The 16,978-nt window shown below is 42.3% G+C and overlaps 1 protein-coding gene and 1 long non-coding RNA gene across 4 annotated transcripts in view; one reads left to right on the top strand and one right to left on the bottom strand.

The window, feature by feature from the left end:
* Window positions 1-16,978, top strand: part of thsd7aa (thrombospondin, type I, domain containing 7Aa) — a 537,669-nt gene that overhangs the window by 193,073 nt on the left and 327,618 nt on the right. The gene's annotated exons all lie outside the window — the stretch shown is intronic.
* Window positions 1-16,978, bottom strand: part of LOC121276154 — a 42,331-nt gene that overhangs the window by 21,732 nt on the left and 3,621 nt on the right. Inside the window, exon 2 of the long non-coding RNA XR_005942619.1 lies at window positions 5,877-5,995. This is a non-coding gene — a long non-coding RNA (uncharacterized LOC121276154). The remainder of the gene's footprint in view (window positions 1-5,876; window positions 5,996-16,978) is intronic.

Genomic DNA, 16,978 nt, shown 5'->3' with positions numbered 1-16,978 from the left:
GAAAAGGGTTGAGGCTGGTAGGTCATGGAGGGGAAGTAGAAGGCAATGCCAGGGGGCTCAACAGTAATGGGGGTAAGGAAATGGGGAGGGGAAGGACGGGGATCTAAAGAAAAATGTTAGACGCACCATGTTTGCCAAAATGAGAGTCGTGGTGGGTGAGGTCAGGTGCTGCATGGGAGTGTGATCAGTCGGTGGGAGGAGATGCAGATCAGCTCAAATGGTCAACTAAAAGGGGTGTCCAGCTCCCGCTCCTCCTCCCTTCGGGTGCCCAAGGCCCTGACCTGACTCTTTGAGGGGAAAGAATACCTGGGAGGACGTTGAGGTGCCCCGATTACCTCTCGCATCGCCACTGTAGGAACTCACCCATGGCTACCGAGATGGAGTGCAGGTCTGCACACATCTCTGGGTTCTGCTGGACCAGTGTATCCATGGTGTCCTCCATCCTCCCTGTGGAGAGCTCCATACGCGCTCATGTGGGCACCACTTCATCAGAGAAAAGGTGGATGCGCCCCTCCAACTTGCATGCCACTCTGCTGAGGGCTTGCAACAGCTGTGTGTGATGTTCCCCCCGCCTTCTGCTGACTCTCCAGGATGAGTTGGAAGGCCAAATCCAGAGACTCATCATCTGACTCAGACCTCTCAGATGTCCCTTCCCCAGCAGTCTTGGCTGAACCTGCCTCCTCCTGCTGTAGACACGTGGGCAAAAAATTGATAGATGGAATATAATGTGACAAAATGTGAACCTGCCCTCTTAGGCAGGAAGAATAGAAAGACAGCATATTATTTAAATAGAAAGCGATTGTACTGCAGAATTCTGCAGAGGGATCTGGGTGTCCAGGTACATGAATCATAAAAAAATATTATGCAGGCACAACAAATGATTAGGAAGGCAAATGTAATGTTGTTAATTATTGCAAGGGGAATGGAATATAAAAGTAGGCTCTGAAGAATAGTCATATGGATTCAAAACATTAACTCTGTTTCTGTCTCCACAGATGCTCCCAGACCTGCTGAGTTTTCTAGCATTTTCTGTTTTTATTTCAGATTTCTGGCATCTATGTATTTTGTTTTTATAAAAATAGGGAAGTTTTGCTACAGTTGTACAAAACCTCATCTGGAATATTGTGTACAGTTTTGGTCCCCTTATTTAAGAAAGGATATAATTGCATTAGAGGGTTTACTCACCTGATTCCAGGGATGAAGGGGTTGTCTTGTGAGGAAAGATTGGGCAGTTTGGACCTGTAGTCCATTGGAGTTTAGAAGAATGAGAGATGATACCAAAGCATATAAGACCCTGAGGGGGCTTGACAAGGCGGATGAGAGAGACTAGAACTAGGAAACACAGTTTAAAAATAAGGGTACCCATTTAAGACAGATGAGGAAATTTTTTTCTCTCAGTGGGTCATTAGTCTGTGAAATTCTCCTCCCCAGAGAGCAGTAGAGACAAGGTCATTAAACTTTCTTTGGCTGAGTTGGATAGATTCTTGATTGACAAGGGAGTCAAAGGGTATAGGGGGTAGACAGGAAAGTAGAGGCCACAATCAGATCAGCCATGATCTTGTTAAGTGGCGGATCAGGCTAGAGGGACCTAATGGCCTACTCCTGTTCCTAATTCATATAGGTTCGTATGTATCCAACTCCGTTTGAGCTGGAAGAGTGGCGGTTAGCCACTTACTTAATGTGCTGCAATCCTTGTAACACTGGAGCAGAGAAAAAAGATCAAAGTTTTAAAAGTGTTGCAGAGGTTAAAAATTAAAAGATTATTTCCATTCTTTGGTCAATCATAAGAAAGGAACATACTTTTAAGATTACTGTTAAAAGCAGGAAGGAGAATGTTGAAAGATATTTTTCATCATATATAATGTATTACCACCATTGAAACTGATTGTATCAAAATATTTAGCAATGAGTAAGATGAGCATCTGAAGAAATATTAAATGATACGGAGGAAGTGAAAGGAAATAGGATCAGAGGAAATAGCTCTGAGCGAAGATATCACCAGCTCGAGTTCTTCTCCCGGCTCCACAAAAATAAAAGTGAGGATAGGTGCTGTTTTCTGGAGTGGCTCTATTATAAACCACTGATTAGATGATTCAGTGTCTGGTACAAAGGGGTAGAGTATGTGCAGCTTGCAGTCTGCCATTTGTATTCCAAAATTACAGTTAAGGTCAGACAATGACAGAAGGTGTTGATTTGCATATTGAAATAGCCTCCTCCAGAATTTGATGGGAGTGCTGTATGCCCATTTAGAGGTCTGCCTGATAACTTTATTGGGCAGGCCTTGGGCTACCCCACTGAATTCCACTTTCTTATTTTTCCTATCTGTGAAAAATAGATGGGTGGAAGTTGCAAAACGTCCACATAGTCATTTTAACTGACAAGCAGCCATTACATTATAACAGCATCAGTTGTAAAGTTTTAAACTTGTTATGTTAAGTGGCTGCCAGTGTACTTAACCCCACATATATTTCCATGTGCTGTAAGAGATAAATATATGTTTAATTCAACCAGTGATCGCCCCCACCTGACAAGGGAAAAATTCTGCCCTAAGTGATAGATTTGAGAGCTACAACAAGCATCTTAGCAGAACTACCTCACCCCAACCTCCTGACTAGCCACCCCATCTTCCCGACTGCCCCCCCCCCCAACCGACCGACTAACCCCACCCCCTCTGACTACTTGGGGATCAGTGAGTTTTGGGAGATAGATGGGAGGGTAGTTGGGTGGGGGTGGGTAGTGGTGGTAATTATGGGGTCCAGTTGGGGGGGGGTAGTTAGTCAGGGGGCTAAAGAGGTAACTGAGGGTTCTGGAAGGTAGTTGGGAGGGGTGGTGCGGGGGTGGTGGGGTTTGTAGTCAGGAAGGTCTAGTGGGGATTGAGGGGTCCAATAGCATAGTTACCCAGGGGTTAGGAGTGGTTTTAACTCTTCTAACTTTTCCTGGGTAACTATTCTGCTAAGACGGTCAGAACCATCCAAAGTCTCCAATTTAAAGTTTGAACTTCCAGGCAATTGCTCTGCAGTCCTTGCGTGGAGACTTCCGGGGAAGTGGAGGTGGGGGGGTCCCGCAACACATATTCTGGGGTACCTCTGGGGTATGACCCACCAGAGATCGAAAGCTCTAGGCCCAAAAGTACACTCGATGAAGCTGCAGCATTTGGGTCTAAAAGTGTGATTATTTTGAACTTCTGGGAACCAGAAGATATACCATGTTCTGATCTGTAAGTTTCATGTCTTCATTTTTTATTATCTTCTCTTCCTATTTTCATTTTCTGTTTTTATTTCTCATATCCTTTTTCTTTTTGTTCTTTCCCTTTAATTCCATCCTCTGCCTGATTCTTTCAGATCTTTTTTGTCTCCCTGACACTTTTTTCTGTCTTGTCTCTACAACAGTTAGGAGCTTCAGAGTGACAATATATTGTACACTAATACAAAAGCAAAATACTGCGGGTGTTTGAAAAATAAATAAAACAAAAAGTGCTGTAAATACTCAGCAGATCAGGCAGCATTTGTGGAAAGAAACAGTTAACGTTTCAGGTTGATGACCTTTCATCAGGACAAATGTTGCCTGACCTGCTAAATAGTTCCAGCATTTTTTTATTTTCAATATCAGGTACACCTCTTTATGACAGCAGAATCAGAGTCTGATGTGATACTTTTAACGTAAAGGCCAAGGGAGGAGATTGGGATGGGTAAAGATATTGGAATGAAGAGGAAGGAGTGTGAGCTGGACGGGAAGATTTGAAGAAGACAGAATTAAAATGCTTGCAGAGTGAGATGGTAATTAAACAAAAAGTGAAAATGAAAATCAGATTAAATACAACACTGAAAAATCAAGAACTGTAGTCCCAGCAGTGGCCACTCCTGGTGGCACTTTGCAACCAGAGAATTGCCAGCCAATCAGAATTGTTCAATCATTCCAATCTACCTGGAACAGATCTGCTCCCACTGAAATTGGCCACCCTCCAATTAATACTTTTAGCCTAGATTGCTCCTTGTACTTTTTTGTAACTAATCTAAACATTACAATGTTATGATCATTGTCTCCTAAATGTCCCCCTACTGACACTTGATTCTCTTAGTCCATTTCCCTCATTTCCCAGAACCAAATCCAGCAATACCTCAGTCCTCATTGAACTAAAAACATATAGATCCAGAGATTCTCCTGAATACATCACAGAAACTCTTGTTCCCTTTGTACTGTTACTGTCCCCGTCTCTATTAGGATAAACAAAGTCTCCATTATCTCTACTCTATAGTTTCTTCACCTCTTTGAAATTTCCCCTGCAAATTTGCTGTTCTGTATCTTCTCCACCTGTCACCCTGTACAGGAGTTCATTAAAGTGTTTATTTCATTGAAATAACCATAAACCTAATAGCATGATCTTTGTTACATGCACGTGTATCCTCTAGTGCAACTATTATGGCCTGAATTTTTCAGTCATCGGGCCCGTGCGATTGGAGGGCCCGGGAGCGGCTGGGAAATGGACCCCTGACCACAATTTCACACTGGCTGGCCAATTAATGGCCAGCCTGTGTGAAACATGTGCTGAAAAGCTCAGCGTTGCCAAGGTGGGGGTGGGAAGAGGGCGGGTGATGGTGTCACCACAGGCATGGGTGAGCGCAGCAAGAGAGTTCCCTGAAGGCAGACAGCTGCCTCAAGAGCTGCAGACCTGCAAACAATGAAATAAAGCTGTAAAAAGCTGCAAAAAAGTGTGCATGCATCACAATCAAGCATCTGAATGCATACCTCATCAAAATGCTGTCCCCAGATATTCATTTTTTAAAAAATTTCCTAATGGAAATTTCATCCCGCCCTTGGATGAGGTACTGATAAAAAATGTAAAGGCATCTGGCCGATTTGCCCATCTGCCAACTTTAAGGTTGGATGAGCCATGAAAAATTGCAGACAATTGTGCTGTTAATTGGCTTAATTGCCCGCTTAAGTGTCGGTGAGCATGCTTCCGACTTCCGCATGCACCTGCTGATTGAAATATTGCGCGAAATGCGCAATAACATCGGGATGCTTGCCCAATGTCATCTCACACGATTTTGCACACGATTGGGTTGGGCGCGCGCCCGCCCATGGGACGTAAAATTCTGCCTTATGTCTTTCTGATCAATTTCCTATTACTCCCACGTGATTTCAGCAGAGCTAGAGGTAGACTTCTCTTTGCCCTGCTCCAAAAATGAAATGCTATGACTGACGTTTTCTGGGTTTTGGAGCTGTGAAGGCCCCGCTTAAGACCTCTGCAGAGGCAGATTTAGTCATAGGGCAGCGAACAGTGGGCTCTCTCTCGGAGGTAGGAGGCAAAGGATGAGAAGTGGAAGAACCTTGAGAAGACTGTCCATTGCCATGTGCCCTTTCTCCATGTTCCCTTTTATGACCCTTCTACATTTCTCTGCGGGCCAAGTGCTGGCGAGCATTTGCCTGTATTTCACTAAGGTTTTGAGGTAGCAAGATGAGCATTTCCTCCATCTTTTTTTAAAGTTGAAGTTGATAAGGCTGTTGGCCAGGGTCAGCATGCACTCATTTGCCTGCCACATCTGATTCTCCATGGAGGTGGCCACTCTTCCCCTAAAGGTGGACATCAGTGTAAGTTCCTGAGATATCATGACACTCAGGATGGAGACAGAATCCTTCAATCTCTCTCCAAGGGAATGCACTGCCTCCGGAAATGCTGACTGAAGTGCACACATTTCCTTTGCCATTTTAAAATTTTTTTTTATGGATAACCCCTAAGGCTCAGCACCTATGTACAGCTGACCAGAGCTTAGAGCACCCTGTCCCCTCAGAAAGAGAAATCTCAACTGCTGTCCCTGTCTCCAACACCTATTCCTATTCGCACATGATGTGCTCTTCACTGTGTGACAGCTTACCTTGTTGGGGCCTGCAGTAGAGATAGCTATGTGTATCTGTGTTGGTGGAAGGTGGGCAACATCCTCTGAAGATTCCTCAGTCTCTTCCCGTTCCAGCTCCTCTGCCACTCTTGAAAGACCTGTGTGAAATGAAAGACTTTGATTAGATCTGACATGTGGAAAAGGTTGAATGCCTACGTTGTGCACATCATCACATTTCAGTTTGTAGTGAAAGTAATTCAAAGTGACTGATTGTTAAGCACCAAGTTGCAGTGTCATATCTAGTTCAGTCAACAGGTCAGTGGGAGACCCTCATCTCTCCATTACCTACACACAATGGGGATGCACCCTGCTGATCTCCAAAGCTTTCTCCTCCGATGTGGTCAGGGAGGCTTTGGTGTTAGGTCCATCCCTTGGTTTCTGCTGCCCCTGGAGTTGTGTGCTGTCTTTTCCTGCAATGAGAAAAGCAGAGTTACCAGTGTGAGAAGTGCAGTTTATGGAGGATGACTGCGAGGGATGTGTGCAAGTTGCCAAAGTAATGAGGGTGAGCATGATTGATGTCTATTCTCATGGAAATTTGAGGAGGTGCCTGGAGAGAAAGGGTTGTGTGAAACTGTATGGTGTGTTGGTCAGAGGAATGCTGTGCAGAAGAAAGTTAAGGAGGTGAGAAAGTGATAGCTGACACCTGAAAATGGTATGTCACTCACCTTTCCTGTCCTAATGAGGTCACTTAAACCTTATTTGACACCATATCCAGGTCTTTGGCACCACATTCTGGTTGCTGACTGCATTGGCTACTTTTAATCACACCTGTTACACCAGCACGACTGACCTCTTCCTTTCATCCTGAGAATATAACACATCGTCGTCATGGTTGGATTTTCCTCCCATCTTCAGGGAAGAGGACTTCTTACTTGGCCCTCGCTGTCTCCTGCATTACCTCAAGGGAAGAGTCAGTGAACCGAAGGGAGAGCAAGGGGCATCCTTTCTACATCTTCCTTGGACTCGGGGATGGATTCAGAGGACTGGAGAACTGCAAAAGTTACATACTTGTTCAAAAAAGGTTGTAAGGATATGCCCAGCCAATGCAAGCCAATCAGTTTAACCTTGGTGGTGGCGAAGCTTCTAAAAATAATAACTGGAGACAAAATTAGTAGTCACTTAGGCAAATGTGAGTTAGTTAAGGAAAGCAAATTGTCTTTAACTAACTTGCTGGAGTTTTTGATTAGGTAACAGAGATGGGTGTTTAGGGTAATGATGTTGATGTGGAGTACTGTGGACTGCCAGAAGGCTTTTGATAAAGTGCCACACAACAGATTTATGGATAAACTTATCGCTCCTGGAATAAAAGGGACAGTAGCAACATGGATATGAAATTGGCTGAGTGACAGGAATGAGAGTAATGGTTAATGAATGTTCTCCAGGTTGGAAAATTATTCATAGTGGAGTTCCCCAAAAGTCATTGATAGGATCCTTGCTCTTCCTGATATATATTAATGACCTAGATCTTGGTGTACAGGCACAATTTCAAAATTTGCGCATGATACGAAACTTGAAGTATTGTGAACCATGAGGAGGATAGTGTCAAACTTCAAAAGGACATATGTTGGTGGAATGGGCAGACTAGTGGCAGATGAAATTTAATGCAGAGAAGCATAAAATGATTCATTTTTGTAGGAAGAACAGACAATATGAAATGAATGGTACAGCTCTAAAGGGGGTGCAGGAGCAGTGGGACTTGGGTGTATATGTGCATAAGTCTAGGATTAGAACACGATCAATAAAGCATCCATCATCCTAGGCCTTATTAATAGGGGCATAGAGTATAAAAGCAAGGAAGTTATCTTGTATAGAACACAGGTTTGGCCTCGACTGGAGTATTGCATCCAGTTCTGGGAGCTACACTGCAGAAAAGATGTGAAGGCATTAGAGAGAGTAGAAAAGATTTACGAGAATGGCCCTAGGGATAAGGAACTTCAGTTATATAGATAGATTGGAGAAGTTGGGATTATTTTCCTTGGAAAAGAGAAGGTTGAGAGGAGATTTGATAGAGGCATTCAAAATCATGACTGGCCTGGACAGAGTGAACAGGGAAAAACTGTTCCCATTGGTGGAAGGATGGAGAACAAGGCGCAGATTTAAGGTAATTGGTAAAAGAAGCAATGGCAACATGAGAAAAAAGCCTTTTCCTGCAGCAAGTTCTTAGGATTGGGCTGGAATGCACTGCCCGAGAGTGTGGCGGTTCAATCGAGGCATTCAAGAGGGAATTGAATTGTTATCTGAAAAGCAAGAGTGTGTAGGGCTATAGGGAGAAGATGGGGGAATTGCACTAGGTAATTGCTCCTACGGTGGGCTGGCATAGACACAACAGGCCGAATGGTCTCCATTTGTGCTCTAACATTTCTGTGATTCATTTCTTCATGTACATAGTAAAGGTTGACTGCAGCTATTCTGACCCCTGCCTGACTCCCTTTAGTTAAGATCCTTCCTTTGATGGAGTGCTGATTCTTTTCAGTATAGACACTGTGATTGGTTGGGAAACCCAGAAATGGGATGATGTTGCTGTGGCTGAAAGCCTGCTGCTAAAACAAATGGGTTCCCAACATGCTGCCAGCCTCCTGGTTCCATTTCCATAAAACTCAGCCCTAAATCATTAACAACAATAACAACATATGTTTATATAGCTCCTTTAATGTGATCGTGTCCCAAGACACCACATAGGAGCATGATTTTAAAAAATGACACAGTCACATGTGTAGATATTAAGTCAGATGAACAAATGTTGGATCAAAGCAGTAGGTTTTAGGGAGTGTCTTAAAGGAGGAAAGTGAGGTAGAGAGGAGAAGAGGGTCAAGGAGAGAGTTTCAGAGCTCATGGCTTAATCAGCTGAAGGCAGTCATGAATGGTGGGGTGATTAAAATCAGGGATGCTCAAGAGGCCAGAATTAAAGGAGCATAGATATCTTGTTGGTTGTGGAGCTGGGGGAGATTACAAGAGGTAGAGAGGAGTGAGGCCATGGGGAGATTTGAAAGCAAGAATGAGAAGCTTAACTTGACTGGGAGCCAAAGTAATTCAGCAGAACACGGGAAACAGGTAAATGGGACTTGGTGAAAGTCAGAAAATGAACAGCCGAGTTTTAGGTGACATCAAGTTTACAGATGGTAGAATGTGGGAGGCCAACCAGGAGCCTACAGGTATTGAAGGTTTCGGAAGCAAACGAACTGATACAGGGAAAAATCAGGTGATGTTACGGAGATGGATATAGGCAGTCATAACGATGATGCCGCTACGTGATCAGAAGCTCATTTCAGGGTCAAGTATTACACCAAGGTTGCAAACAGTCTGTTTCAGCCTTGGACAGCTGCCAGAGAGAGAGATGGAGAGAAGATAGAGACAGTAGCGAGGGGACAGAGTTTGGAACAGGTACTGAAAACAATTGTTTCAGTCTTCCCAAGATTTAATTGGAGGAAATTTCTGCTCATCCAATACTGGATGTCACAAGAGCAGTCTAATAATGTAACAAAAATGGAGAAGTCAAGAGAGGTTTTGGAGAAGTAGAGCTAGGCGTAGTCAGCATACATTTGAAAACTCAGGCTGTGCTTTCAGGTTGTGTTGCTAGGGGCAGCATGTAGATGAGAAATAGGATGGGGCCAAGGATAGATCCTTGGGGGTCATCAGAGTTAATGGTGCAGGATCAAGGAGGGATCCCATTGCAGTGGATTCTCTGACTACAATTAGATAGTGAAGAATGGAATCAGGCAAGTGCAGATCCACCCATATGGATGACATTGGAGAGGTGCAAGAGGAGGATGGTGTGGTCAACCATATCAAAGACTGCACACACATCACAAAGGATGAGGAAGGACAGTTTGCCTTTGTCATGGTCACATACAATGCCATTTGTGGCTTTGATAAGGGCCGTTTTGGTAGTGTGGTGGCCTGGTGGAGAGATTGAAACATAGTTCTCAGAAAGTAAGGCATGGATTTGGGAGTTGGCAGCATATTCAAAGGATTTGGAGAGGAACTGGAGATTGGAGTTAGGTTGGTAGTTCGCAAGGACAAGTGTTGCTTTTTCGTGGTGAGGGGTTATGAGGGCAGATTTAGGGGAGAGGGGCACAACACCTGAAGAGAAAGAATGCTTAATAACATCAGCTCACATGCAGGTTAGGAGGGAAAGTTGGCTGGTCAGCAGTATACTGGGAATAGGGTCAAGGGAGCAGGAGGTGGGCCTCATGGACAATGTGAGCTTGGAAAGGGGCATGAGGGACATAAGAGAGAAATTAAAGAAAAATGCAAATTCAGGGCTAAGTAGGGGGAAACTTTAAGAGGAAATTTGGCCCGGTGGGTTTGTGGAATGGAGGGAAGTTGCAGAGGCAGCTAATCAGATGGTCTCGATCTTAATGAAAAAGTCCATGAGCTCCTCGCACTTGTTCTTCGAGGTGAGGATGGAGGAGACCGATGAGAAGGGTTTCAGATGATTTGCAGTAGAGAAAAGAAGCTGGGGATTATCCTGTAATAGTAAGCAGTTTTAGCAGGCAGAGTAGGTCTCAATAGTGCTTATGTGGTCCAACCAGATCTAGCGGTGAATGGCTAAACCAGTTATCTGTCATATCCTTTCAAGTCTGCATCCATTGGACATAAGGAAGCTGAGCTGAGGGCTTTACCTGGCGGAATGGCCAGGGTCATAAAGAGTAATGGTTTCACTGGGCCTAGGGCATCAATAGTGAAGGTGAGGGCACAGTGAGCAAATCAGTAACTGGAGAATTGCTGTGGTTTATGAAAAGCCAAAGAATAGACGGTTAGGATTTTGAAAGTGCAGTTGTAAGTGAATTAGTGGACAGTTGTTTTTTTCAGGGGTGATACTGAAGTAGGTAGGTTTGGGGTTTGGGGTGGAGAGTGATACAAGGGTATGATCAGAGTTGAGCTTATCGGTAATTAATATGATGGAATCAGCAAGATGATGTGAGGTGCTAAGCTTAGGGGGTTGCTGTGAATATGGATTAGGGAGTTTATGTGGAGGGAGATATTTACCGAGGATAAGAGGACAGTGAACTCAGAGGAGAGAGAACGTAATGAGTTGAGATGCACATTGAAATCACAATGGTGCAGAGGCTAATGGAGGGAAACAGTGAAAATTTCTCTTGCAAAAATTTTTATTGTATTTGTGAGGGTGGTAGAAAACAATGATTTTGAATATGATATAAAAGGGGTGGAACAAAGTGAGATGCTCTAATGAGGAGAAAGTGCCAGAGGCCAGGAGATCAAGCCAAGGTGTAATTTGGCGATAACAGCCAGGCCACTACCAGGACAGTCTTGACATGGCAAGCAGTGGAAAGTGGGGAGGCTTCATTTAGGGGGAAAGTGTTATCACACCTCAACCAGGCTTCATTAAGGTCATGATGTTGATGTAATCATCCACAATAAGTTCATGGGTGGCAAGGGCCTTGTTCACAAGCGGACTGACATTTTAGAGGAAAATGCATTGAGGTGCAGCGAGATCTGCTCTGCTGGCAGAGTCCACACAGTCAGGAGTGTGATGGTTGAAGTGGAAAGGAAGAGATCGGCAATGTTAGCACCCAGCAGATGTGCTGGGTGGGAGGTTTGGTGAGAGAGTAGGATAGGACAGTTGGAGTTGCTGCTCAAACCAATGCCAGGTCCCTTGATGAGTCCATTCAGAGGATTAGAGAGAAGCTGTGGCTTATCCAAAAAGGAATCAAGCTGGGGAGATGGCAAAAGAGCAGAAACATGGAGAGGTACTGAAGGTTAGATTAGTGAATTGGGAAGGCTGAGTACCTGAGAGTGGAGTAGTGAAAAGAGGCATGACATAAGATGAGTAGGATCTGGGAGGGGTAAAAAGAAAAATAAATAAGGAGAAAAAAATGGAAATAAAGTGATGGGGTCACGTCCAGAGTGTTCTACTCCAGAAAACCTTTTGAACGATTGAAGTGGAGCCAATCTTTACACATTTTTACGTTTATTTGCAGAGTTACACATTACAAGCAAACACATCCTAATGTAACAATTATAGTTTTAGTCTGTATCTATTTATAGGGTTCAAGTGATGGCCTAGCTACAATTAAATAAAATTAATATACAGTCAACAGGTTCCTTTCTCTCTCTTTAAATAGAAATTAGATTTAATATGCACTACCAAAATTTCCAAGCAAATTGAATCAAGCAACTCTAAACTGGGCACCCAAGAGGCACTTTGAGCCATCAACAGCAGCAGAATTGTATTCGACCACAATCTGTAACCTCATAGCCCGGCATTTCCCCACACTACCATTACCATCAATCCTGGTTGAATAAAGGGTGTAGGAGGCATGCCAGGTGCAGCACCAGGTGTCTCTAAAAATATAGGTGAAGTTACAACACAGGACTACTTGCATGCCAAACTAGCGAAGCAGCGATAGACAGAGCTGAGCTACAACCAATGGATCAGATCTAAGCTCTGCAGTCCTGCCACATCCAGCCATGAATATTGGTGGATAATTAAACAATTAACCAGAGGACGGGGCTCCACAAATATCTCATCCTCAATCATGGGGGAGTCCAGCACAGCAGTGAAAAAGACAAGGCTGAAGCATTTGCAACCATCTTCAGCCAGAAATGCTGGGTGGATGATCTATCTTGGCCTCCTCCTGAGGTCCCCAGCATGGTTACTGAAAATATTAGATTTTAGACATTTGTCTAAACATGTGATATTGCCTCAAACATCAGCTTACCTTACATGGTTGTAGTACCTAGTTTCCTTATTTTAAGTGTGAATTATTCATCCTATGATTCTGAATAAGCAAGGTCTATGATGTATATGAAGAATTTTGATTGAATTGATCACTTTACAGCAGTTTCACAATCTATACTTCTATATGTTTTTCTCATTGTGACATCAAAAAAAGGACAGCGGGTGCATGATAAACCCATCATCTGCAAGCTCCCCTCCAAGTCACACAGCAACCTATATTGCTGCTCCTTCTCTGTGTCACTGAGTCAAATTTCTGGAACTTCTGGAACTCCCCCCACCCCTCCAACAGAATTATGGGTGTCCTTCACCACATGAACTGCAGTGGTTCAAGAAGGCGGCTCATGATCACCTTCTCAAGGGCAATAAGGGACAGCAATAAATGCTGGCCTTGTCAGTGTTACTCATATCTCATCATTGATTGAAATGATCTCATAAATGACTGAATTCCTGACAATAAACCTTGAGACTGCTTGCTATTATTCAATTATTATTCATTATTCAAGTTAGGAGGGAGGTTCTGAATAAAAATCCAAATTTAATCATGGGCATTTATTTGGAATCTTTTGGTAATATTAAGTACTGTTTCAGAGATATTTAGTAATGGAGAACGATGCAAATTAATTTAATCTTCACTTAAATTTTAGTTATCAGCATTAAAAGTTGTAATGGTAGATAGGCAATGACTAGCATTCAAGGAATTAATACATGATTTACAACAAATATACATTTCTTTCAGGAAGAAAACCCAACAAGAAAAGTGATGCAACCATGGTTAACAAGTTAAAGGTTGCATTAGGTCAAAGGAAGAGGCTTAAAGAGTAGCTAAAAGAGTAGTAAGCCTGACAATTGGGAGCTTTATAGAATTCAGCAAAGGAGAACCATGAAACTGATGAAGAGAGAGAAAATAGAATGAGAGTAAACAAACGAGAAACATAAAAAGAAAGACTGTAAAAGCTTCTATAGGTATGTAGAAAGGAAAAGATTACCAAAAATAAATGTGGATCTATTACAGGTAGAGACAGGAGAATTCATAATGGGGAATAAGGAAATGTAGAGAAACAACTACTTTGCCTGGGATTTTCTGGCCCCACCAAGGTGGGATCCACCACGGGAGATGCAGCTGCCCCGCAAAAAACCCGTTGACTTTTGTTGGGACCAGATGATCCGGGTGGCGGGCAGGGCTGGAAAATCTTGCCTTAAGTGTCTGTCTTCACCAAGGAAGATACAAAAATTGTCCCAAAAATACTAGAGAACCAAGGGACTAGTGAGCATGAGGGATTGAAACAGATTAGCATTATTAAAAAAAACTAAAGAAATTATTGGGATTGAAAGCTGATAAATCCCCTGGACTTGATGATCGACGTCCCAGAGTGTTGAAAGAGTTGGCAGTAGAGATGGAGGATGCATTGGTGGTCATCTTTCAAAATTCTATAGATTCTGGAATGGTTCCTGCAGATTGGAAGGTGGCAAATGTAGCCCCACTTAAGACAGGAGGGAAAGAGAAAACAAGGAATTACAGACCTATTAGCTTGACATCTGTAGTAGGGAAAATGGACACTTAGAAAATAATGGTAGGAATGAGCAGAGTTAACATGAAAGGAAAATGATGTTTGATAAATCTGCTGGAATTTTTTGAGGATGTAACAGGCAGAATAAATAAAGGGGAACCAGAGAATGTGGTGTATTTGGATTTTCAGAAGGCTTTCGATAAGGTCCCACATAAAATGTTAGAACACATGGGATAGGTGTAATAAACTGGCATGGATTGAGAATTGGTTAATGGACAGAAAACAGGGTAGGAATAAACATGTCATTTTCAGCTTGGTAAGTTAGTGGGGTATCGCAAGAATCAGTGCTTGGACCCCAGCGATTCACAATCTAGATCAATGATTTGGATGTGGGGACCAATTGGAATATTTCCAAATTTGCTGATGACACATTCCTGCCTACTTTTGTGAGTTGTGAGGGGATGCACGGAGGCTCCAAGGGGATTTAGACAGGATTAATGAATGGGCAAGAAGATGGCAGATGGTTTATAATGTGCAAAATGTGAAGTTATCCACTTTGGTAGGAAAAAAACAAGTAGAGTATTTCTTAAATGGTGAGAGATTGGAAAGTGTTGATGTCCAAAGCAACCTGGGTATCGTTGTTCATGAGTCACTGAAAGCTAACATGCAGGTGCAGCAAACAATTAGGAAGGCAAATGATAATTTGGCCTTTATTGCAAGAGGATTTAACTACAGGAGGAAAGAGGCTTTGCTGCAATTGTATGGAGCCTTGGTGAGACCATGCCTGAAGTATTGTGAACAGTTTTGGTTCCCTTACCGAAGGAAGGATATATTTGCCATAGAGGGAGTGCAGCAATGGTTCACCAGACTGATTCCTGGGAAGGCAGGATTGTCCAATGGGGAGAGATTGAGGAGACTGGGCCTCTATTCTCTAGAGCTTAGAAGAATGAGAGGTGATTTCATTTAAATGTACACAATTATTACAGGGCTCTACAGGGTAAATGCAGAAAGGATGTTTTCCCTGGCTAGTGGTGGCAGGATGGCCCAGAACCAGGATACACAGTCTCAGAATGAGTTGTAGGACATTTAGGACTGAGATCAGGAGGAATTTCTTCACTCAGAGGGTGGTGAATCTTTGGAATTCTCTACCCTAGAGGACTATGGAGGCTCAGTCATTGTGTATGTTCAATACAGGGATCGATACATTTTTAGATATTAAAGGCTTCAAGAGATATGAGGATAGTGTGGGAAAATGGCATTGAAGTAGAAAATCAGCTAAATGGCCTACTCTTGCTCCTATTTCCTACATTTGTATTTGCTATACATTGCTTACTCATTTAGAGATGTTACACTCAGAAATAGGTATTATCTATTGCTCCTGTTCAATTATGTACCTATTTGCAAAGAGTAAGGAAATGAATACATGATTCCAGAATGGCTTGTTCAGGATGGAGCCTCGGGGTATCCCAAAGAAGCCAACTGTGTAAAGTAGGCAGGTCAGAGGACTGCAGGGAAAACTGGGACTCCTCTGCATCATGTATTCCCAGCCTTCAGGAGCACTACAAGAGGAAATTTTGAGGTGGAGAAGTATATGTGCCTTCCAGATTTACTGCAAGCCAGGTGCAGATGAAAGCTTGCCTGTGGGTGCAGTGGAATTCCAGGAATCGCATACTGTATATGTTGAAAATGACAAGATTAGGTACCAAAAATAACTTATTTTCCTTCATTATACCTTCAATCATCTCATCAGAGCAACTTTTGCATAGAAATTTCACGAACTGACCAATTTATTTTTTGTTAAAAGCAAAATACTGTGGATGCTGGAAATCTGAAATAAAAACAGAAAATGCTAGAAAAACTCAGCAGGTCTGGGAGCATCTGTGGAGAGAGAAACAGAGTTAACGTTTCGAGTCCGTATGACTCTATGTGAAGAAGAGTCATACGGACTCGAAACGTTAACTGTTTCTATCTCCACAGATGCTGCCAGACCTTCTGAGTCTTTTCAGCATTTTCTGTTTTTATTCATTTATTTTTTGTGATTTGCTAATTTCTACATTCTTCCAATTTCTTTTTCAAAATAATAGCAGGGATGAAATTACAATTTCAGCATGAAAGTTATAAGAGTTTGATAAATCATTTTCCTCTGTCCAAAATGGAAAAACAAATTAAAACTTTGCATCTTAAATGCAAGCATTACAACTATTAAGCTATTTACATCAGATAGTTTCACAGAAGAAAGTCAAATTGTGCAACTCACACTTATGCCTAGTTCAAAGTTAATGATGTAATAATAGTATTATTATTCGAAAGGCCTCTGCTTTGTGGTTTACATGAAATAAAATGAGCAAAAATTGTGTAATTCATTTCCCATAACAATGGTTTAAAAATCCCAGAATCTCAATTAACATAAAGCATATTCAAACACGTTAATTCCAAACCCTGATGATTCTGCAAAGTATAACTTTTATTGTAGAATAGTATAAATTGCTTATTTTAACTAATTATTTCATAACAAACCAATTTTGGATAGTCATTTAGACTCGATTTGTATTACAAAATTTTGTCTTTTTATAAAATAGGTCCTTGTACTCAGTTCTGGCTACTGAGGTCTCATCGTACCTTGAAGTTCCTCTGTCATTCTACCAATTACGGTTTCAAAGTACGTTAGTTAATGCAATGGGTGCAGAATTCAGAAAACAAATTGAATCCTTCTTACATAATCAGGATCAGAGAGGATTTGTGTCTGAGTTAGGGAAAGTATTTCAGAAAGACTGGTTATTTAATCAAATGAAACACTGACTCATGATTTATGCTCAATGTATTCATAATAAGGAGTATGCTGCTGGAGATATTAAGCTACCTCATTTGCA

This window comes from Carcharodon carcharias, chromosome 3 (genome assembly GCF_017639515.1).
Source record: "Carcharodon carcharias isolate sCarCar2 chromosome 3, sCarCar2.pri, whole genome shotgun sequence".
Classification (NCBI taxonomy): domain Eukaryota; kingdom Metazoa; phylum Chordata; class Chondrichthyes; order Lamniformes; family Lamnidae; genus Carcharodon; species Carcharodon carcharias.
The sequence above is the reverse complement of the archived record's forward strand: the minus strand, read 5'-3'. Positions and strand labels throughout refer to the sequence as shown.